Genomic DNA, 21467 nt, shown 5'->3' on the forward strand with positions numbered 1-21467 from the left:
GGATCCCACAGAGAAATCACCCGCAGGGCAGAAGGGCGTCGGCAGCCTTATATCCAGTCAGTAACCCCACTCAGCCAGTCATCATCATCAGCCTCAGGTGTTTGATAATCAGGCTCACTACCTTTCTTTACCAGAAGAGGGAGTTCCTCGGGCCTCAGTAATGAAGGGGAAAATGAACTCACAACAACCCCCTATAAATAGAACACCACAACACAGACGACGACAACCCTGGCACACCCAGCAAACACGTTTCTTGCAGCGGTGCTCCAGGGGCGCCCAACGTCTGTGGAAAAAATCCAATCTACACGAAGATTTCATCCATTATAAGTTTATGTGTTGTGAGTTCATTTTCTGGTCTACCAGTTGTGAGTTCTCCTTCCAGGCTCCCTCTGGCTGGTGGTAACAGGAGGTAGTGAGGCTTATTTAATCAGTAGAGATCTGCCACCTGATAATGAGGATGATGATTGGACCTCAGGAATCTCAGATTGGATTTAAGTCAGCTGACGCCCTACTCTGGTGCTGGTGATTCCTTCTGCTTGTCAGGTCTTGGTTTTCAGCTCTGTTCCAGTCAGCTCAAGCTAAGTTTCTCTGCTAATGTTCACACTTGATTTTGTTGTTTTATTCAGTTTTTTATGTGCTTAGCCAGCCCCGGCTGGCTGTATTTGCCAATTTGCTTTTTGTCCCTTACTAGATTGGCCTCTTTTTGCTCTGTCTCAGAATATTTCAGAGTGCTGATATAGTGGGAGAAGTCTAGTGACTTCAGGGTTAATTTTGTTATCAGAAGTGTTGGACATTATTTTGTAGGGTTTTGGGCAGATTGCAGACAGTGTCTTTCCTTTCTAGTTAGTTTGGGCCCCATCATTTGGTCAGCCTATTTTCTTGCCTGTGTTTGTGTTTTCATCTTGTTTCACCGTCAATACTTGTGTGGGGGCTGTCTATTCCTTTGGGGTCTGCTCTGGGGCAGTTAGTTTTCCCCTTTTCTTGCTTTAGGCTTATTTAGTCCTCCGGCCGTGATGAGGAGTCTTGGTTCATCGTAGGTACGCTCCATGGCTGCTGCTAGTTGTGTGGTTAGGATCAGGGATCTGCAATCTGCATCGTTACCAACCTCTCTGGTCTTTCTGGGCTTAGCATGTTTAGGTTTTTTCCTACTTGGTGACCCATTCATAACATTTATGCTTAGAACATACAACACTGCCCTTCACCTCTCCAAACAAACCTATTTCAACACCCTCATCACCTCACTGTCCAATAACCCTAAAAGTCTCTTTGAGACTTTTCATTCTCTACTCAACCCAAGAGTACAGGCCCCAACCACGGAGCTTCGAGCTGACGATCTGGCCAATTACTTCAAAGAAAAAATTGACCAGATCCGACAGGAAATTATCTCCCAATCACCTCATACCATGCACTGTCCTCCCTCCCCTACTGCATCTAGCTCACTCTCTGATTTTGAACCAGTCACAGAAGAATAAGTAAGCAGGCTCCTTGCATCTTCTCGCCCAACCACTTGCACCAGTGACCCATTTCCGTCACATCTCCTCCAGTCCCTTTCCCCTACTGTCTCCCCTCACCTAACTAAAATATTTAACCTCTCTCTTCTGGTATCTTTCCCTCCTCATTTAAGTATGCCATCATACATCCACTACTTAAAAAACCATCCCTAGACCAAAACTGTGCCGCTAACTATAGACCTGTCTCTAATCTTCCCTTCATCTCTAAACTCCTGGAACGCCTGGTCCACTCCTGTCTTATCCGCTATCTCTTTGATAACTCTCTTCTAGACCCTCTCCAATCCGGTTTCCGATCTTTACTCTCTACTGAAACTGCCCTCACTAAAGTCTCTAATGATCTACTAACAGCTAAATGAAATGGTCATTACTCCATGCTAATTCTCTTGATCTCTCTGCAGCATTCGACACTGTGGATCATCAGTTCCTCCTCCTCCTCTCTGACCGCTCCTTTACTGTATCTTTTGCCAGTTCCTCCTCCTCTCACCTTCCCCTTACTGTTGGGGTTCCTCAAGGATCGGTTCTAGGCCCCTTCCTCTTCTCCTTGTACACTGCCCCTATTGGTCAAACAATCAGTATATTTGGTTTCCAGTACCATCTCTATGCTGATGACACCCAATTATACGCTTCTTCTCCTGACATCACACCAGCCTTTCTAGAAAACACCGGCGATTGTCTAAACGCTGTGTCTAACATCATGTCCTCACTATATCTGAAACTGAGCCTGTCAAAGACTGAACTCCTTGTGTTTCCTCCCTCTACTAATGTACCTATACCCGACATTGCCATTTCTGTGTGTGGTTCCACTATTACTCCCCAGCAACATGCCCGCTGTCTTGGGGTCATACTTGACTCAGAGCTTTCCTTTGCCCCCCACATTCGATCACTGGCTCGCTCTTGTCATCTGCACCTCAAAAACATTTCTAGAATTCAACCTTTTCTTACTTTTGACACTACAAAAACTCTTACTGTTTCTCTTATTCATTCTTGTCTCGACTATTGTAAATCTCTTCTAATCGGTCTCCCTCTTACCAAACACTACTCTCTCCAATCTGTCATGAATGCTGCAGCCAGGATCATATTCCTCACCAATCGTTACACCGATGCCTCTACCTTGTGCCAGTTATTACACTGGCTACCCATCCACTCCAGAATTCAGTATAAACTTATTACCCTCACCCACAAAGCCCTCCATGGCTCAGCACCACCCTACATCTCCTCCCTTGTTTCAGTATACCACCCTACCCGCGCCCTCTGTTCTGCTGATGACCTGAGGTTACCATCCTCAATAATCAGAACCTCCCACTCCCGTCTCCAAGACTTTACACATGCTGTGCCAATTCTTTGGAATGTACTTCCCAGGTCAATACAATTAGTCCCCAATCCCCACAATTTTAAGCGTGCCCTGAAAACACATTTATTCAGACTGGCCTATCGCCTCAACACATTAACCTAATCTATCCCTGTGTGGCACAGCCAAAAGTTTTACCATAACCAGGTTCCCCGCATCATGTTCCCACATGCTTTATGCATCCATTAGCCCTCTGTGTCTGTACTGTTACACACTTAACATTATGGCTGGTCCACACAATCAGGGCAACTGTTACCACCCACCTTTTGTGTCTGCCTCTTTCCTCATAGACTGTAAGCTTGTGAGCAGGGTCCTCATTCCTCTTGGTATTTGTTATAATCTATGTGATTATTGTTATGCTGTAATGTCTATTGTCTGTACAAATCCCCTCTGAAATGTAAAGTGCTGCGGAATATGTCGGCGCTATAGAAATAAAATTTATTATTATTATTAACAATAGCATGGCGGGCCTTTTCTGAATGTATAAAACTGCGGCAAAGATCAATTTAAAGGCAAACGCTCATGTTGAAAATGATATCTGATCTGTAGACGGGATGTTATAGAGTAGGAGGACGGATCAGATCAACACGTATTTTTCAGGGAAAAGTTCCAGTAAAACTTGTATTTTATTCTTTGAAATCCCAGGTATTGGTATGTACAGTGGGGAAAAAAAGTATTTAGTCAGTCAGCAATAGTGCAAGTTCCACCACTTAAAAAGATGAGAGGCGTCTGTAATTTACATCATAGGTAGACCTCAACTATGGGAGACAAACTGAGAAAAAAAAATCCAGAAAATCACATTGTCTGTTTTTTTTTCATTTTATTTGCATATTATGGTGGAAAATAAGTATTTGGTCAGAAACAAGCAATCAAGATTTCTGGCTCTCACAGACCTGTAACTTCTTCTTTAAGAGTCTCCTCTTTCCTCCACTCATTACCTGTAGTAATGGCACCTGTTTAAACTTGTTATCAGTATAAAAAGACACCTGTGCACACCCTCAAACAGTCTGACTCCAAACTCCACTATGGTGAAGACCAAAGAGCTGTCAAAGGACACCAGAAACAAAATTGTAGCCCTGCACCAGGCTGGGAAGACTGAATCTGCAATAGCCAACCAGCTTGGAGTGAAGAAATCAACTGTGGGAGCAATAATTAGAAAATGGAAGACATACAAGACCACTGATAATCTCCCTCGATCTGGTGCTCCACGCAAAATCCCACCCCGTGGAGTCAGAATGATCACAAGAACGGTGAGCAAAAATCCCAGAACCACGCGGGGGGGGACCTAGTGAATGAACTGCAGAGAGCTGGGACCAATGTAACAAGGCCTACCATAAGTAACACACTACGCCACCATGGACTCAGATCCTGCAGTGCCAGACGTGTCCCACTGCTTAAGACTGTACATGTCCGGGCCCGTCTGAAGTTTGCTAGAGAGCATTTGGATGATCCAGAGGAGTTTTGGGAGAATGTCCTATGGTCTGATGAAACCAAACTGGAACTGTTTGGTAGAAACACAACTTGTCGTGTTTGGAGGAAAAAGAATACTGAGTTGCATCCATCAAACACCATACCTACTGTAAAGCATGGTGGTGGAAACATCATGCTTTGGGGCTGTTTCTCTGCAAAGGGGCCAGGACGACTGATCTGGGTACATGAAAGAATGAATGGGGCCATGTATCGTGAGATTTTGAGTGCAAACCTCCTTCCATCAGCAAGGGCATTGAAGATGAAACGTGGCTGGGTCTTTCAACATGACAATGATCCAAAGCACACCGCCAGGGCAACGAAGGAGTGGCTTCGTAAGAAGCATTTCAAGGTCCTGGAGTGGCCTAGCCAGTCTCCAGATCTCAACCCTATAGAAAACCTTTGGAGGGAGTTGAAAGTCCGTGTTGCCAAGCGAAAAGCCAAAAACATCACTGCTCTAGAGGAGATCTGCATGGAGGAATGGGCCAACATACCAACAACAGTGTGTGGCAACCTTGTGAAGACTTACAGAAAACGTTTGACCTCTGTCATTGCCAACAAAGGATATATCACAAAGTATTGAGATGAAATTTTGTTTCTGACCAAATACTTATTTTCCACCATAATATGCAAATAAAATGAAAAAAAAAACAGACAATGTGATTTTCTGGATTTTTTTTTCTCAGTTTGTCTCCCATAGTTGAGGTCTACCTATGATGTAAATTACAGACGCCTCTCATCTTTTTAAGTGGTGGAACTTGCACTATTGCTGACTGACTAAATACTTTTTTTCCCCACTGCATATGAGTCCAGTGGGTAATCCTATTCAGTAATTGACAAGCTTCTCTGTATGATTTTGCATGCAAAGAGAGCTGTCAAGTATGGGTATGAACACACAATATCTATTTGAGATGAATTACCCCTGGAAGCCGCCTGAAAAAGCGATGCAAAAATGGACATAATGCACATCCTTGCAAAAACGACATTGCTGTGCACATGTTCAGTCTTTTCAAATTTCTTTCAACTGCTTCAGAGTTTGAAAATCATTAAGAGGTTGGTTATAATAAGTAACAAGTTCATTCTTCTAAACTAAGCCGACCACTCTTTATAGGTGAAAGTAGAATGAGATCCCGCCGGCTGTGTAGCAGCTGCAAAAAAAAAAAACGTTTTACAATGTTTAACCCCTTTCCTACATTAGATGTACTATTCCGTCCATGTGCCCTGGGACCTAAGTCCCAAGGACGGAATAGTATGTCTAGCGCGATCAGCTGCGCTCACGGGGGGAGCGCAGCTGATCACAGCCGGGTGTCAGCTGATTATCAAGCTCATTATCACAGCTGACACCCGGCACTATGTGTCAAGGGCGGTCATGGACCGCCCCCGACACGTTAACCTCTGGCACACTGCGATCAAACACGATCGCAGTGTACCTGGGGTTTAGGGAAGCATCGGGAGGGAGCTCCCTCCGTACTTCCCTGAGACCCCCGCAGCAGCGCAATGTGCAGCGCTGCTGCGGGAGCCACCTTCCCTGCAGGTCCCCGGATCCAATATGGCGGCAGGGACCTTCGGGGGCCTGCAGGGAGCCAGCTTCCTCATGCCTGCAACGCGCCAAAATGTCAAATTAGTACTATAGGTTCTATGGAACTCGGTGGCATGGGTTAGAGAAGACAAACACAGTATATGTACAAAGGTTCAGTATTGTATTGTAGCAACAGGTCTCAGTACTATGCAGATGTAGTTCAGGGTATTACAGTAAACAGGCTTCAGTATTACACGGTACGTAGATATAAGTTCTGGCAACAGGTAAAGTCTGTACGAACCAACTGGCGAGAGTCTGAGGTCCAGGCGCACACAGTCCTAAGGTCATGAGACTGGACCGGGCTCCAAGCGGAGAGCAGGCCGCAGAGATGACGGAAGCAGAGCAGATCCGGACAGGAGAGGCGGTCAGGCAGGACGGCAGGTAAGTAACAAGCGGGGAATCCCGAGGTTTAGAAGATGCAGGCACAATGCAAGTTCTCCAAGCTTGGCAGCAGGTGAAGATCCAGATACACAGGCACAGGTATAATGTGCAGTATCCCTTTAGTACACAGCAGGCAGGAAACAGGAAAAGTCAAACAGGAACAAGATGGCCCCTTGTGAAGCTACTCACTCCATCTTTGATAAGGGCACAATTAAAGGCAAAGTCAAGCAGAACAGAAGCATGGCTCAGAACATCACACGGCATGAGGAAGCCTCCAGCACTGCCTGTGACAGATCGCTGATCTGTCACAGTGATCTGTGATGTGACAGATCAGCGATCTGTCCCCCCTGGGACAATGTAATAAAGTAAAAAAAAAAGTGTAAAAATAATTTATAAAAAATCGCTAAATAATTTAAAAAAAAAAATATTCCCTAATAAATTCATTTTTTGAAAAAAAAAAACAAACAATAAAAGTACACATATTTGGTATTGCCGCGTCCGTAACGACCCGCCCTATAAAACTGTCCCATTAGTTAACTCCTTTATTGAACCCCTTAAAAAATAAAAATAAAAAAACAAAGCAAAAAATAAAGCTTTATCATCATACCGCCGAACAAAAAGTGCAATAACGCGCGATCAAAAAGACGAATATAAAAAACCATGGTTCCGCTGAAAACGTCATCTTGTCCTGCAAAAAACGAGCCACCATACAGCGTCATCAGCAAAAAAATAAAAAAGTTATAGCTCGCAGAATAAAGCGATGCAAAAATAATTATTTTTTATATAAAATTGTTTTCATTGCATAAAAGCGCCAAAACATAAAAAAAGACATAAATGAGGTATCGCTGTAACCGTACTGACCGGAAGAATAAAATCGCTTTATCAATTTTACCGCACACAGAACGGTGTAAACACACCCCCCAAAAGAAATCCATGAAACGCTGGTTTTTGTTCATTCTGCATCCCAAAAATCAGAATAAAAAGCGATCAAAAAATGTCACGTGCCCGAAAATGGTACCAATAAAAACATCAACTCGTCCCGCAAAAAATAAGGCCTCACATGACTCGGTGGGTCAAAATATGGAAAAATGATAGCTCTCAAAATGTGGTGATACATAAACTATTTTTACAATAAAAAGCGTCTTTTAGCGTGTGACAGCCGCCAAAAATAAAAACCCACTATAAATAGTAAATCAAACCCCCCGTTATCACTCCCTTAGGCTAGTTTCACACTTGCTTTTTTTTGCAGCGCGTTTTTCCCGCAAAAAAACGCATTGAAAAACGCATACAAAAGCATACAACTGCTGCGTTTTTTTCAAGCATTTTTATGAGCATGCATGAAAAAAACGCAGCGTTTTTAAGCCTTTGTATGCGTTTTTAGTGCGTTTTTACCGCGTTTGCGTTTTTTTCCAACATTAGGTGGCCACTCACACTAACCCAAACCATGACTTTACTAACCCTAACCCTGACCCTAACCCTAACCCTGACCCTAACCCTAACCCTAACCCTTAACCAAACCATACTTAACCCTAACCCTGACCCTAACCCTAACCCTGACCCTAACCCTAACCCTGACCCTAACCCTAACCCTGACACTAACCCTAACCCTGACCCTAACCCTAACCCTAACCCTTAACCAAACCATACTTAACCCTAACCCTGACCCTAACCCTTAACCAAACCATACTTAACCTTAACCCTAACCCTAACCCTGACCCTAACCCTAACCCTAACCCTTAACCAAACCATACTTAACCCTAACCCTGACCCTAACCCTTAACCAAACCATACTTAACCTTAACCCTAACCCTAACCCTGACCCTAACCCTAACCCTTAACCAAACCATACTTAACCCTAACCCTGACCCTAACCCATAACCAAACCATACTTAACCTTAACCCTAACCCTAACCCTGACCCTAACCCTAACCCTAACCCTTAACCAAACCATACTTAACCCTAACCCTGACCCTAACCCTGACCCTAACCCTGACCCTAACCCTGACCCTAACCCTAACCCTGACCCTAACCCTAACCCTAACCCTTAACCAAACCATACTTAACCCTAACCCTGACCCTAACCCTAACCCTGACCCTTAACCAAACCATACTTAACCCTAACCCTGACCCTAACCCTGACCCTAACCCTAACCCTGACCCTAACCCTTAACCAAACCATACTTAACCCTAACCCTGACCCTAACCCTGACCCTAACCCTAAACCCCCTTAACTAACCCTAACTTTACCCAAACCCCTAAATTCCATTGTCTAAACTAATGGTAAAAAAAAAAACGCATGTGCAAAAAAACGCATACATAAGCATGCCAATGCGCACATATGCTCACCATAGACTTATAATGGGTGTCTTGCTGTAAAAAAACGCATTGCGCGCGCATGCGTTTTTTTGAGGCAAATCGGACGCACAAAAAATGCAACAAGTTGCATTTTGTGCGCCCGAGCGCATACCGCAAAAAAACGCATGCGCGGTAAAACGCGTACAAACGCATGTGTATGCGCACATAAGCGCATCCCATGCAAAGTATAGGGAAAAAAAACGCATGCGCTATTTAGCGCTAAATTACCGCGAAAAAAAACGCAAATGTGAAACCAGCCTTAGTTAGGGAAAAATAATAAAATAAAAAAAAATGTATTTATTTCCATTTTCCCATTAGGGCTAGGGTTAGGGGTGTGTTGGGGTTAGGGTTGGAGTTAGAATTGGGGGGGTTTCCACTGTTTTGGCACATCAGGGGCTTTCCAAACGTGACATGGCGTCCGATCTCAATTCTAGCCAAAAAAGTCAAATGGCGCTTCCCTTCCGAGCTCTGCCATGCACCCAAATAGTCGTTTACCCCCACATATGGGGTATCAGTTTACTCAGGGCAAATTGCACAATAACTTTTGGGGTCCTGTTGTAAATAAAAATTGGGGGTGAAAACATCATTTTTATGGAAAAAATATGATTTTTTAATTGTACGGCTGTACGTTATAAACTTCTGTGAAGCCCTTGGGAGTTCAAAGTGCTCACCACATATCTAGATAAGTTCCTTGGGGGGTCTAGTTTCCAAAATGGAGTCACTTGTGGGGGATTTCCACTGTTTAGGTACATCAGGAGCTCTCCAAACTTGACATGGCATCCGATCTGAATTCCAGCCAATTTTGCAGTGAAAAAGTCAAACGGCGCTCCTTTCCTTCCGAGCTCTGCCATGCGCCAAAACAGTAGTTCCCCCCACATATAAGGTTTCGGTGTACTCAGGACAAATTGCACAATAACTTTTCCAGTCCAATTTCTCCTGTTACCCTTGGTAAATTAAAAAAATTCAACCTGAAGTAATTTTTTTTGTGAAGAAAAGTTAAATGTTCATTTTTTTTTAAACATTCAAAAAATTCCTGTGAAGCACCTGAAGGGTTAATAAACTTCTTGAATCTGGTTTTAAGCACTGTGAGAATCATGTGGGAATAGTGGATGAGGGCAGGTATATCTCGCCCAGATTCCTTTCCTATGTGGCCTAGTCTGGTCAGTATCGCACCTGCTTGCTAATGAATAATGGGAGGTGGATATAAAAGGATGCCAGGTGGTTGTGTGAGTGTCTCAGCCTGGGAACACAGAGAGCCTGTCTGTGTGAGAGACACACGTGAGTGAAAGCAGTGCCCACTGCAACTGTGGTTTGGCTGGACGGGAGAAGCCCGCCAGTTGGTAGTTAGGTTGTCCATTGTTTAGTTAGTGCCAGACAGGCAAGGATTTGTTTTATGTTTTGTTTCCTTTTGCATTGCTTTCACCATTAATAAACCTGACCCAGGGTCAGTTACACCCGAATCCCAGCTCTGCGCCTGAGTTTCATGCTGAACGCACGTGACCTTTGACCCCAGCAAAGCCGATCCTGGAGTGTTTTATCACATTGTGGTGGAGAACGCGGGCATCATGTTGCAAGCATGAGCATGGAGGACGTGGTGAAAGCGCTGGTACAGTCCACCGCCGTCCAGCAAGAAGCTAATCGGGTGATGATGGCCCAGCTGAAGGAGTTGGTGGACATGACAGCTACCGATCGTTCGCTTCTCCAGCAGGTGGCGCAGCGCCTGGCAAGCTTACCTAAGGTTAACCTGGAAGCAGAGTCGAGAGTGATTCACGTGAGTCGGTACTGGCAGAAGATGACGACCGAAGATGACGTCGAGGCATACCTGACCACGTTTGAACGGATGGCGGTGCGAGAAAAATGGCCGAAGGCACGATGGGCCGGCCTGATTGCCCCGTTTCTTTCCGGTGAGGCCCAAAAGGCGTATTATGACTTGGAACCTGAAGCTGCGCAGGACTTTGACAAATTGAAAGCCGAGATCTTGGCCCGGCTGGGAGTGACGACCGCTGTCCGTGCACAGAGAGTGCATCAATGGACTTATCAGCCGGATAAACCACCGCGGTCACAGATGTTCGACCTGATCCACGTGACGAAGAAGTGGCTACAACCCGAGGTGTTGACAGCGCCAGAGATAATCCAGAGAGTCGTCATGGACAAGTACCTGAGAGCTCTACCGCCAGCCCTGAGGAAGTGAGTAAGCCATGGAAATCCTACAACGGCAGATCAACTGGTGGATCTGGTTGAACGTTACTCCGTGGCGGAAGGACTCCGAGAGGACGCTACCCCACCTCGTTCTTCATCATCTCCACGTGGAACCGGTAAGACTGTTCCAGGGAGTAGGGGAGATGGAAAAATCCCTAAGACAGTGGGGGAGGAAAACAGGACTGCCCGCACTGCGAGGCCGAGAGTAACGAACTATGGTCTAAGCAAGGGGCCCGTTAGGTGTTTCCGCTGCCAAGAGATGGGACATATTGCTGCGAACTGTCCGGTCACTACTGAACCCTTGCAGTGCGACGTCACAAACTCTAAAAACCGCATGTCTATGGTTGCACGGGTAGTGAGTGTGAATGCCAGTCAAAAGGATGTGGAAAAACACTTGTGTGATTTAACTGTTGATGGCAAAAATGTGGTGGCATTGTTAGACTCGGGAAGTGTGGTGACTCTGGTGAAGGCCACTCTGGTGTCAGCCCCGACTGGACCATCAGACAAATTTTCTGTAACGTGTGTGCATGGAGACACCTGTTCGTACCTCACCACGGTCATATGCATTACTACTTCCTATGGGTCTGTGCAACATAAAGTGGGACTCGTCCCGGCGTTATTGCATGATGTTATCCTGGGCCGGGATTTTCCCCACTTCTGGCAATTGTGGGAGAATCAGTTGATGCCCTCGGGTAATCGTGTACATGATTCTTCTCCCAGGGCGCGTGTGGGTCCCGAACCCCTGGAAGAGGTCTCCCCGGAAGATTCGGGGGAAGAGTCTGCGGGAAATGACCTGCAGTTCCCGTTTTCAGTCATGGCGGGTGATACAGAGGAGACTGGGGAAGCGGAGGAGGCCGACAGCCGTCCACCTCCCTGTTTGCCGGATTTAGAAGTTCAGAAAGATGACTTCCAAAGCGAGCAAATAAAGGATCCTACCCTTTCTCAGGCTAGGACAAATGTAAAAGTGATAAATGGGGTACCCGTAGAACCTGGCTCTAGGCTGGCATATCCTTACATGGTTCTGGAGAATGATTTACTCTATCAAATAGAGAAAAAGGGGGAAGATACGGTGCAACTATTAGTCGTGCCAAAACCCTACCGGCGGCAGGTGCTGGACCTGGCCCACGGACATGTGATGGGAAGTCACCTGGGAGTCCAGAAAACCACCAAAAGGATATTACACTGTTTTGTTTGGCCAGGCATGCATCACAATATTCGTGTATATTGTGAGTCTTGTCCTGACTGCCAAGCCTCTGCACCTAAGCCCCGGTTCTGTAGCCCTTTGGTACCCCTACCTATTATTGAAGTCCCGTTTGAGAGGATTGGGATGGATTTAGTTGGACCCCTTCCACGGTCTGCACGTGGACACCAACATATCCTGGTCATCTTGGATTATGCCACTTGTTACCCGGAGGCCATCCCTTTGCGTAACACGGCCACCAAGACGATTGCCAAGGAACTGGTGCATGTGTTTAGTCGGGTTGGTATACCGAAACAGATACTCACCGACCAGAGGACCCCCTTTATGTCCAGGGTAATGAAGGAGCTCTGCCGATTGTTACAAATCGAACCGTTACGCACATCCGTGTATCATCCTCAAACAGACGGGTTGGTCGAACGGTTCAATAAAACTCTGAAGCAGATGCTGAGAAAGGTGATAGACAAGGATGGGAAGAACTGGGACTATTTACTTCCGTATTTGCTTTTTGCCATCAGGGAAGTACCCCAGTCTTCCACGGGATTCTTGCCTTTCGAGTTATTGTACGCCCGACGTCCTCGCGGACTGTTAGACGTTGCAAAAGAAACCTGGGAGGGTCAGGTCACTCCGTTTAAAACAGTGATAGATCACGTCACACAAATGCAGGACCGTATTCTGGCTGTTATGCCTATCATCAAAGAACACATGATACAGGCGCAAGGAGCCCAAAAAAGAATCTATGATAGGGGCGCCAAGATCTGTACGTTTGCACCCGGAGATAGGGTGTTGATCCTGGTCCCCACGGTGGACAGTAAGTTCCTGGCAAAGTGGCAGGGCCCCTTTGAGATTAAGGAAAGAGTTGGTGAAGTAAACTACAAAGTATACCAGGCAGGTAAGCGGAAACCTGAACAGATTTATCATGTAAATCTGATAAAACCCTGGAAAGATCGGTCTGCCTTGTCAGCGGAGCTGGCCCGTCCCGTCTGCTCGCATACCGTATCGGAGGTACGGGTTGCAGAGACTCTCTCGGAGCGGCAAAAGACTGAGGTCAGGCAGTTTCTACTTCACAACCAAAAGTTTTTCTCAGAAAAACCCGGGCAGACTACGCTAATGAAACATGACATCGTAACGGAACCTGGTGTCACAGTTCACGTAAAGCCCTACCGAATCCCGGAAGCGCGCCGTGAAGCCGTTTCCCAAGAAGTGAAGGCAATGTTAGAGTTAGGTGTCATTGAGGAATCGCACAGTGCTTGGTCCAGCCCGATTGTGCTAATTCCTAAACCGGACGGCACCATCCGGTTCTGCAATGACTTCAGGAAACTGAATGCGGTCTCAAAATTTGATGCCTACCCTATGCCCCGGGTCGACGAGTTGATAGATCGGTTAGGAAAAGCCCGGTATATTACGACCCTAGACCTAACAAAGGGGTATTGGCAGATCCCTCTGGCGGAGGCTGCCAGAGAAAAGACGACATTTGCTACCCCAGAAGGTCTATTTCAGTATGTGTATATGCCGTTTGGACTGCACAGAGCACCGGCGACCTTCCAGAGACTGATGGATCGAGTCCTGAGGCCACATAGGCAGTACGCTTCAGCCTATTTGGACGACATTGTCATTTACAGCTTGGACTGGGAGACTCATCTCCAGAAAGTACAAGCTGTGATTGACGACCTGTGGGAGGCAGGTCTAACCGCGAACCCCAAGAAATGTCACATCGGGCTAGAAGAAGTCCGGTATTTGGGGTATGTAATTGGGAGGGGTGTTGTTAAACCCCAGGTTGATAAGATTCAGGCGGTTCAGGACTGGCCACAACCTGTCAACAAGAAGCAGGTGCAAGCCTTCCTGGGGATTGCCGGCTATTATCGCCGGTTCATACCCAATTTTGCAGCCATCACTACCCCCCTGACGGATCTTACAAAAGGGAAAGACTCCGTCATGATTAAATGGAGTTTAGCGGCTGAAGAAGCCTTCCATAGCCTAAAACGGGCACTTTGCTCTCAGCCCGTACTGGTGACTCCGGACTTCCGCAGCGAGTTTGTGGTACAAACGGATGCCTCTGATACCGGTATCAGGGCCGTACTCTCACAAGTGAGGGACGGAGTGGAACACCCAGCAGGAAGCTGAATAAACACGAGCAAAGGTATGCAGTCGTAGAAAAAGAGTGCCTAGCCATTAGGTGGGCTCTAGAGGCCCTCAAATATTACCTGGTGGGCCGAAAGTTCAGGCTGATCACTGACCATGCCCCTCTCAAGTGGATGCACTTGAACAAGGAAAGGAATAGCCGGGTGACCCGGTGGTTCCTTGCCCTGCAGGCCTACACTTTTACGGTGGAGCACCGCGCAGGGGTACAGATGGGAAATGCAGATGCCCTGTCCCGAGTGCACTGTTTGGCGGGTGTCATTGCTCGACCGGAGTGGTCTGAGTAGAGGGGGGGGATATGTGAGAATCATGTGGGAATAGTGGATGAGGGCAGGTATATCTCGCCCAGATTCCTTTCCTATGTGGCCTAGTCTGGTCAGTATCGCACCTGCTTGCTAATGAATAATGGGAGGTGGATATAAAAGGATGCCAGGTGGTTGTGTGAGTGTCTCAGCCTGGGAACACAGAGAGCCTGTCTGTGTGAGAGACACACGTGAGTGAAAGCAGTGCCCACTGCAACTGTGGTTTGGCTGGATGGGAGAAGCCCGCCAGTTGGTAGTTAGGTTGTCCATTGTTTAGTTAGTGCCGGACAGGCAAGGATTTGTTTTATGTTTTGTTTCCTTTTGCATTGCTTTCACCATTAATAAACCTGACCCAGGGTCAGTTACACCCGAATCCCAGCTCTGCGCCTGAGTTTCATGCTGAACGCACGTGACCTTTGACCCCAGCAAAGCCGATCCCGGAGTGTTTTATCACAGCACCTTGAGGGGTGCAGTTTTTAGAATGGTGTCACTTTTGGATATTTTCTATCATATAGACCCCTCAAAGTGACTTCAAATGTGATGTGGTCCCTAAAAATAAAAAGGTGTTGTAAAAATGAGAAATCGCTTGTCAACTTTTAACCCTTATAACTTCCTAACAAAAAAGAATTTTGGTTCCCAAATTGTGCTGATGTAAAGTAAACATGTGGGAAATGTTACCTAAGTTTTTTTGAGTGCCATATCTCTGTGATTTAAGAGCATAAAAATTCAAAGTTGGAAAATTGCAAAATTTTCAAAATTTTCGCCAACTTTCCGTTTTTTTCACAAATAAACGCAAGTTATATGAATGAAATTTTACCACTAACATGAAGTACAATATGCCACGAGAAAACAAAGTCAGAATCACCGGGATCCATGGAAGCGTTCCAGAGTTATTACCGTACCTCATAAAGGGACAGTGGTCAGAATTGTAAAAATTAGCCCGGGCATTAACATGCAAACCACCCTTGGGAGTAAAGGGGTTAATAAGAGTACAGCTACCTTTAGTGGAGCAGTCTGATGGATGGTGTGTGGGAGCAAACTTTATAACCTAGACCTGGTTAGTTACTAATGTCAGAAAATAAGTTTCCAAGAATTAAATTATTTCGTCATGACGTCGGCAATGCCGCTTGTCAAGAAAGACCAGTGGCAGCAGTAGAGAGGAAGCGCTGGGGAAGCGGTGAGTAAAGCTCAGTTTACCACTTACTAACCTCCACAAGCCTACGTAGTAAAAAAAATCTATAATTCTTGGAAAGCCCTATTAATTTTTTTCCAGTTTCTAACTCAGTTTTGGTTACTCAACCATTTCCTGTTGTTTACTGTCAAGAAACATAAAATCAGTCATGTTTTAATGTGCAATGTGCAAACCTTTCCTCCCTCAGGAGAAATGCACTATTGCATGTATTTAGCACTTCGTTCCTGTGAAATATGGATATATGCTCAGCCTAACTGAGTGTGCACTGGAGGTAAACATGGCTTTGTAAAAACATCCTAATTAAAGTGAACCGGACACCTGACACATGCTTCCCGATCTGCTGCGGCATTTCAGGGAAAGACATACTTTAATAGCCGCAGGGGACTGAGACCGCACCACAGACTAGTTAGGCTAGGTTCACATTTGCGGATGGCCGAGCTCCGGACTTCCACTGTGAAGCTCCGCCCACTGCCGCACCTCCTCCGGTCAGCTCCGCCTACATCTGTATGTGGCATTCGTACCTATCTTTAACATTGACGATGCGGCGACCAGAATCGAACGCAACATGTTCGAATTTGATGCGGTTGCTGCATCGTCAAAACGACGCATGCGGAGGCATCCGCATGGCCTGCATACCCAATGTTAAAGATAGGTACGCAGGCCGCATGCAGACAAAGGCGGAGCTGACTGGAGGCGGTGCGGCAGTGGGAGGAGCTTCATGGAGGAAGTCCGCAGCCCTCCGCAGCTTGGCCATCTGCAAATGTGAACCTAGCCTTAGACAGTCGGATCCCCAGCGGCCTCTCTCCACCCATAGGCTTACACGCGCAGAGACAGCGGGTGGGGAGAAATTATTAAAGTACGTACAGTATTTCTCTGACACGCCACAGCAGCGTTTCAGGTTCAGATATATCTGGCTGAGTTAATACAGCGCTTGATTGAGCAGCATGTATCAGGCGTCAGGGTCTCTTTAAATTCTCACAGAACAAAGTATGATTTACTTATAGTCATCTGAATATAATACAAACCTCACTGTATTCAATGACAGCATTATATATATTATCTGCCCTACACAGCCTTGGGTGGATTCGCAAAATAAAGGAAACCAGACAATGTACTTTCGGAACTGTTAGTTTACTTTTTACGTTCTTGGCAAGTGCATTTGTAACCTATAGCATTACATACATGTAGAAATATCATGTTCACAGCATCCCAAGTGTCTCCATGTGCTGACACTTCCCAAATTAGAAGCAGATGCTCACGAGCCGAACAGACAGCAGCAGAACTTCATAAAATGACATTTTGAAACGTGGGTAAAGTTTAATGCCAAAGCTGCCTCTAAACACGGCATTGTGTTGTGCAAAAGTAGAAGAATCATTTCTTGTCAATGTTTACAACAATGAGCTTAGAGCAGATAGTACGATAATCCAAAGTCCGCTAAATAGAAAAAAAAAGTGCTGTGAATAGAATATCAAAATCATTAAATCTGCCCGGCTGTCCTTTACTCATGACATGTGCTCAAGAAAGTGATTTTGGCTACTAAAAAGCATAAATTTTTCCGCAACAAACTTTTTGATGCAAAGTAATGATGTATAAGGAAAAAATGAATAAAAATAAGCCTTTGCTGGAGAAAGCATGTCAGGAAATCGTAATGTCACACACAAAATCTGCCCTTTCCATTTTACACAATTTCAATAGGGCTGTCATTTCTGCAAAATATCTATGTGCCATTAGAAAAATTGCCCAGTTTATGTCATTAAGTGCACTTTGGCATCAGCAATGCCAAGATATGTGATTCTTGGGCTATTTGCACCAAGAGTTTTGCTAGTTTGCTTGATTACACATCATTTTGACAATGTTTAAAAGGAAAAATTCTATTTATTATTCTCTTGACAATATGTAGCATGTCCGTGTGGACAAAGGTCACATTATACTCCCTGTAAAATTACTTGTGTGGTTCTTGGATTAGTAAGATTTAATGACTTTATTCCCTGCTTGCTATAGACAATGATTAGAAAAAGGGAAAGTCTGCGAATGGTCCAAAGTATTTTAAAGGTTGGATACTATTAGAATGATTCTAAAAGTTATGTTATCTTATGTAGTCTAGAATTATGTAACTAATTTAAAGGGATATTCCAAACATCACAAGCTATGCCTCATCTCTAGAATAAAGGATAACTTGCTTACAGCTTGTGCTCTGAGTGCAGGAATCCTGAGATGGGGGCTCTATAGCCCCTCAAGAATTGGGATATGCAGTCCCGTCTTTAAAGGGAACCTGTCAGCAAGATTGTGCACAGTAACCTACAGTGTCAGGTCGGCGCTGTTATACTGATTAAAATGATACCTTGGCTGATGCAGACTGCTGACAGGTCACTGATCCACTAGCTTACATAAGGAATATCTGTACATAGTGAAGAAAAAAACCAAAACTTAGTGATTTACCACCCACTTACGAAGGCAAACACCGAAACGCGCGTCGAGGTGGATGCATCCTTGGGACAGACTTGGAACCCCCTCCTTTCCATCCTCCAACAGGTACTACTTAGATGACATTGTGGCAGTACATGGATATTTCACTCTATGGCTACATATACTGATTTGGCACAGAGTATATGGCCACCAATGAAATAATGTGATAGTACATGCATATGCACTTTATTGTTATTCACCAGTTCTTATATTATCTCTCCTGCCACATTTTATACCTGTTTTTTAATGTGGGGCCAATTGTTACATATATCATAGATTTCTTGATATACTAGCAGCACTATATTTATATTTAATTTAACTTTTTATGTACTCCTTATACTACACATTATTCCATGTCTTGCTGCTATCATTACTATTATATTTTTTGGCATAATTTTATCTCTCCCCTGTCCATTGCGTCCCCATTTTTGTCCCCTTAGTCTTTGTCTCCACCTCCACCCCAATTTTACTGTATTAAACAAATAAAATATATATTTTTTTCACCTAATTGGGTTTTAAACTCGTTTTTTCTTTGTTTATGACATAGTGATTTAAGTATATTTTTCCAAGTACTGCTCATACAAGAGGGTGGTGGCCAGACCAACAAGCAGATCAACAAGCAGTAGACTGAGAATTTGAGAAAGAACCTGGGCCGTGGTGATTATCATCCTAAGGACATTATCTCGATCATACAAATGGCATGTAATATAATATTCACCACTCTCAGCATACCACTAAGTATCTAAAATCATTTCCTGCACAAGAAACAAAATAGGACAATTACTGTACTGACTATATGAGTCACTGGACAAAGCAGCCAAGTACTGTACCTATTACACTAATGACCATAGGAAAGACAGTATACCATATAAACAGTCATACAGCAAAAAAACAAGTTGTTGACAATGGAAAAATGCTGCCCCGTCAGACAGACACAGAACACAACGATGCCAGATGCCTCTGATGTCTGTGGACTTGGTTAGAAAAGAAACATGCAAAACATCAAGTGAATCCTCTGTTCATTCTGGAAGTCATTACTAAAAGTAGACAGACAAACAAGGGTCTACACACTATCGCAAGGAAGACACAAACTAAAAACATCTATAAAAACAAGACAAATCTACTGTGCCACCTGAAAGCATTCACAGGGAAATATTTGCATGGCTGCACTTATTTATCCACCTATAGAAAGAGCCAAATATTGTAAACCTAAAGTGAGTATATCATGTGTTTTTTGACTAAGGGTTCTTCAACTGTTTTTCCAAAAGGGTTTTCCAGTGTTAAGAAAAAAAGGATACATGCTGTGTAATGGAAAGTTTTGCTATTTTCCCCCCCAAAAAATTTGCGTTTCAAAAAATCACGAAGATTTTGTTTTACCGGCAGAGAATGCAAACCTTTTTATTCACTATCCAGAGGTCAAAACCAAAACATATAGTCTACATTCCAAAAGGCATTTCCGATACAGACTTTCCACATCGAAAATGCTTCAGTGGGAAGTGAAGCACAATGAAGATCAGAACATCAAAACGGGAATGATGATCATTTTTTTTTTATTTGTATTGTGAGCTGTTCCTTTAAGATGGGCCCATCAAAGGCATCTACCACCCACATTCTAGTAGAGTGCCCTTTGTATTTATTTTCTGTCTTCCTTTTTTAGACAACTTTCCATAGACATAAATAATGGCTATGCAAACACTTATTGTAGCTTTGTTTTATAATATACTATAGTGTTTTTTTCTGTGAAATACAGTGGACGTGAAAAGTCTACAGACCCCTGTTAAAATGCCAAGATTTTGTCATGTAAAAAAATCATACCAACATGAGTAATTTCAGAACTTTTTCCACCTTTAATTTTACCTATAATATGAACAATTCAATTGAAAAATTACTGAAATCTTTTTGGGTGGAAAACAAATAACTAATATAATATGGTTGCACAAATATGCACATCCTTGAAAGTAATACTTTGAAGTACCCTTTGAATTTATGACAGTTTTTTGGATAGGAGTCTATCACCATGGCACATCCAGAAATGACAATCTTTGCCCACTTTTGCTTGCAGTAACGCTCCAAAATCTATCAGACTGCGAGGACATCTCCTGTGTTCAGCGCCCTCTTCAAGTCAACCACAGAATTTCAATTGGATTCAGATTTGGGCTCTGGCTTGGTCATTCCCAAATTTTTTGATCTTCTAACAAAACCATTATTTTATTGTTTTGGAGTTATGATTACGGTCATTGCTGAAGGTTAAATTCCTCTTCATCTTCAGCTTTTTAGCAGAGGCCTGAAGATTTTGGTGCATATATTTGGAACAGTTCATAATTCCTTCCACCTTGACTAAAGCTTCAGTTCCAGCTGCCAAAAAGCGACCCAAAAGCATAACTCCACCTCCACAATGTTTCACCGTGGGTATGGTGTTCTTTTGGTGATGCCAAGCACTGGCTCTGCACCAAACATAGATTTTGGAATTATGGTCAAAAGGTTAAAGCTTGGTGTCATCAGACCATAACACATTTTCCCACATGCATTTGGCAGGCTTGATGTAGGTTTTGGCAAAACATTTCTGTGCTTGGATGTTGTTTTCTTGTAAGAAAAGGCTTCCATGTTGCCACCAAACCCACAAGTCAGACATATAAATAATATGGGAGATTGTTGTCACATGCAGTACACAACCAGTACTTGCCAGAAATTCCTACAACTGCTTTAATGTTGATGTAGGCCTCTTGGAAGCGTCCATGACTAATTTTCTTTTTGTCGTTTCATAAAATTTTTAGGATTGTTGAGTTCTAGGTAACGTCACTGTTGTGCCAAATTTACGTCATGGTATACCTATTGGATTTGAAACGTTTTTGTACCCTACTCCTGATTGATAACTTTCAATCAATTACGGCAAATCCCTTTGTTGTGTTGCAAGCTGTTTACAGACCATGTTTTTTTGCTGTAAAATGTAAGAAAATGTCAGGAAAATCCAACTACAACAGTAAACTGTATAATTAATCAGAACAACTGTAAATGATGGCAGCGGTGTATTGACTACTATTTAACCTCAGATTAAATGTGATTAGCTAATTCTGAACACAACTACATCTCCAATTATGAGAGGGTATTCACACTTATGCAACCACATTATTTTAGCTTTGTTATTTTTATTTTCCCCCGAAAATGATTTAACTTCATTTCTCAATGAATGTGTACAGATTATATGTGACATTTAAGGTCGAAAAAGTTCTGAATTTATTCTTTTCAGTATGATTTTTTTTTAAATGACAAAACCATGACATTTTAACAGTGAGTGTGTAGACTTTTTATATCCACTTTTAAAGTAAAGCT

General features: G+C 44.0%; 1 protein-coding gene across 2 annotated transcripts in view; it reads right to left on the reverse strand.

The window, feature by feature from the left end:
• Window positions 1-21467, reverse strand: part of RFTN1 (raftlin, lipid raft linker 1) — a 480896-nt gene that overhangs the window by 368602 nt on the left and 90827 nt on the right. Inside the window, exon 1 of one of the 2 annotated variants that reach the window (XM_073550731.1) lies at window positions 6147-6613. The exons of the other annotated variant lie outside the window; for it this stretch is intronic. The gene's annotated coding sequence lies outside the window, so the exon portion shown is untranslated. Of the gene's footprint in view, window positions 1-6146; window positions 6614-21467 lie in introns of those variants that run through there. 2 annotated transcript variants of the gene reach the window in all.

This window comes from Dendrobates tinctorius, unplaced genomic scaffold, assembly GCF_039654945.1.
Source record: "Dendrobates tinctorius isolate UK_male_01 unplaced genomic scaffold, ASM3965494v1 ptg000167l, whole genome shotgun sequence".
In the NCBI taxonomy this organism is placed as follows: domain Eukaryota; kingdom Metazoa; phylum Chordata; class Amphibia; order Anura; family Dendrobatidae; genus Dendrobates; species Dendrobates tinctorius.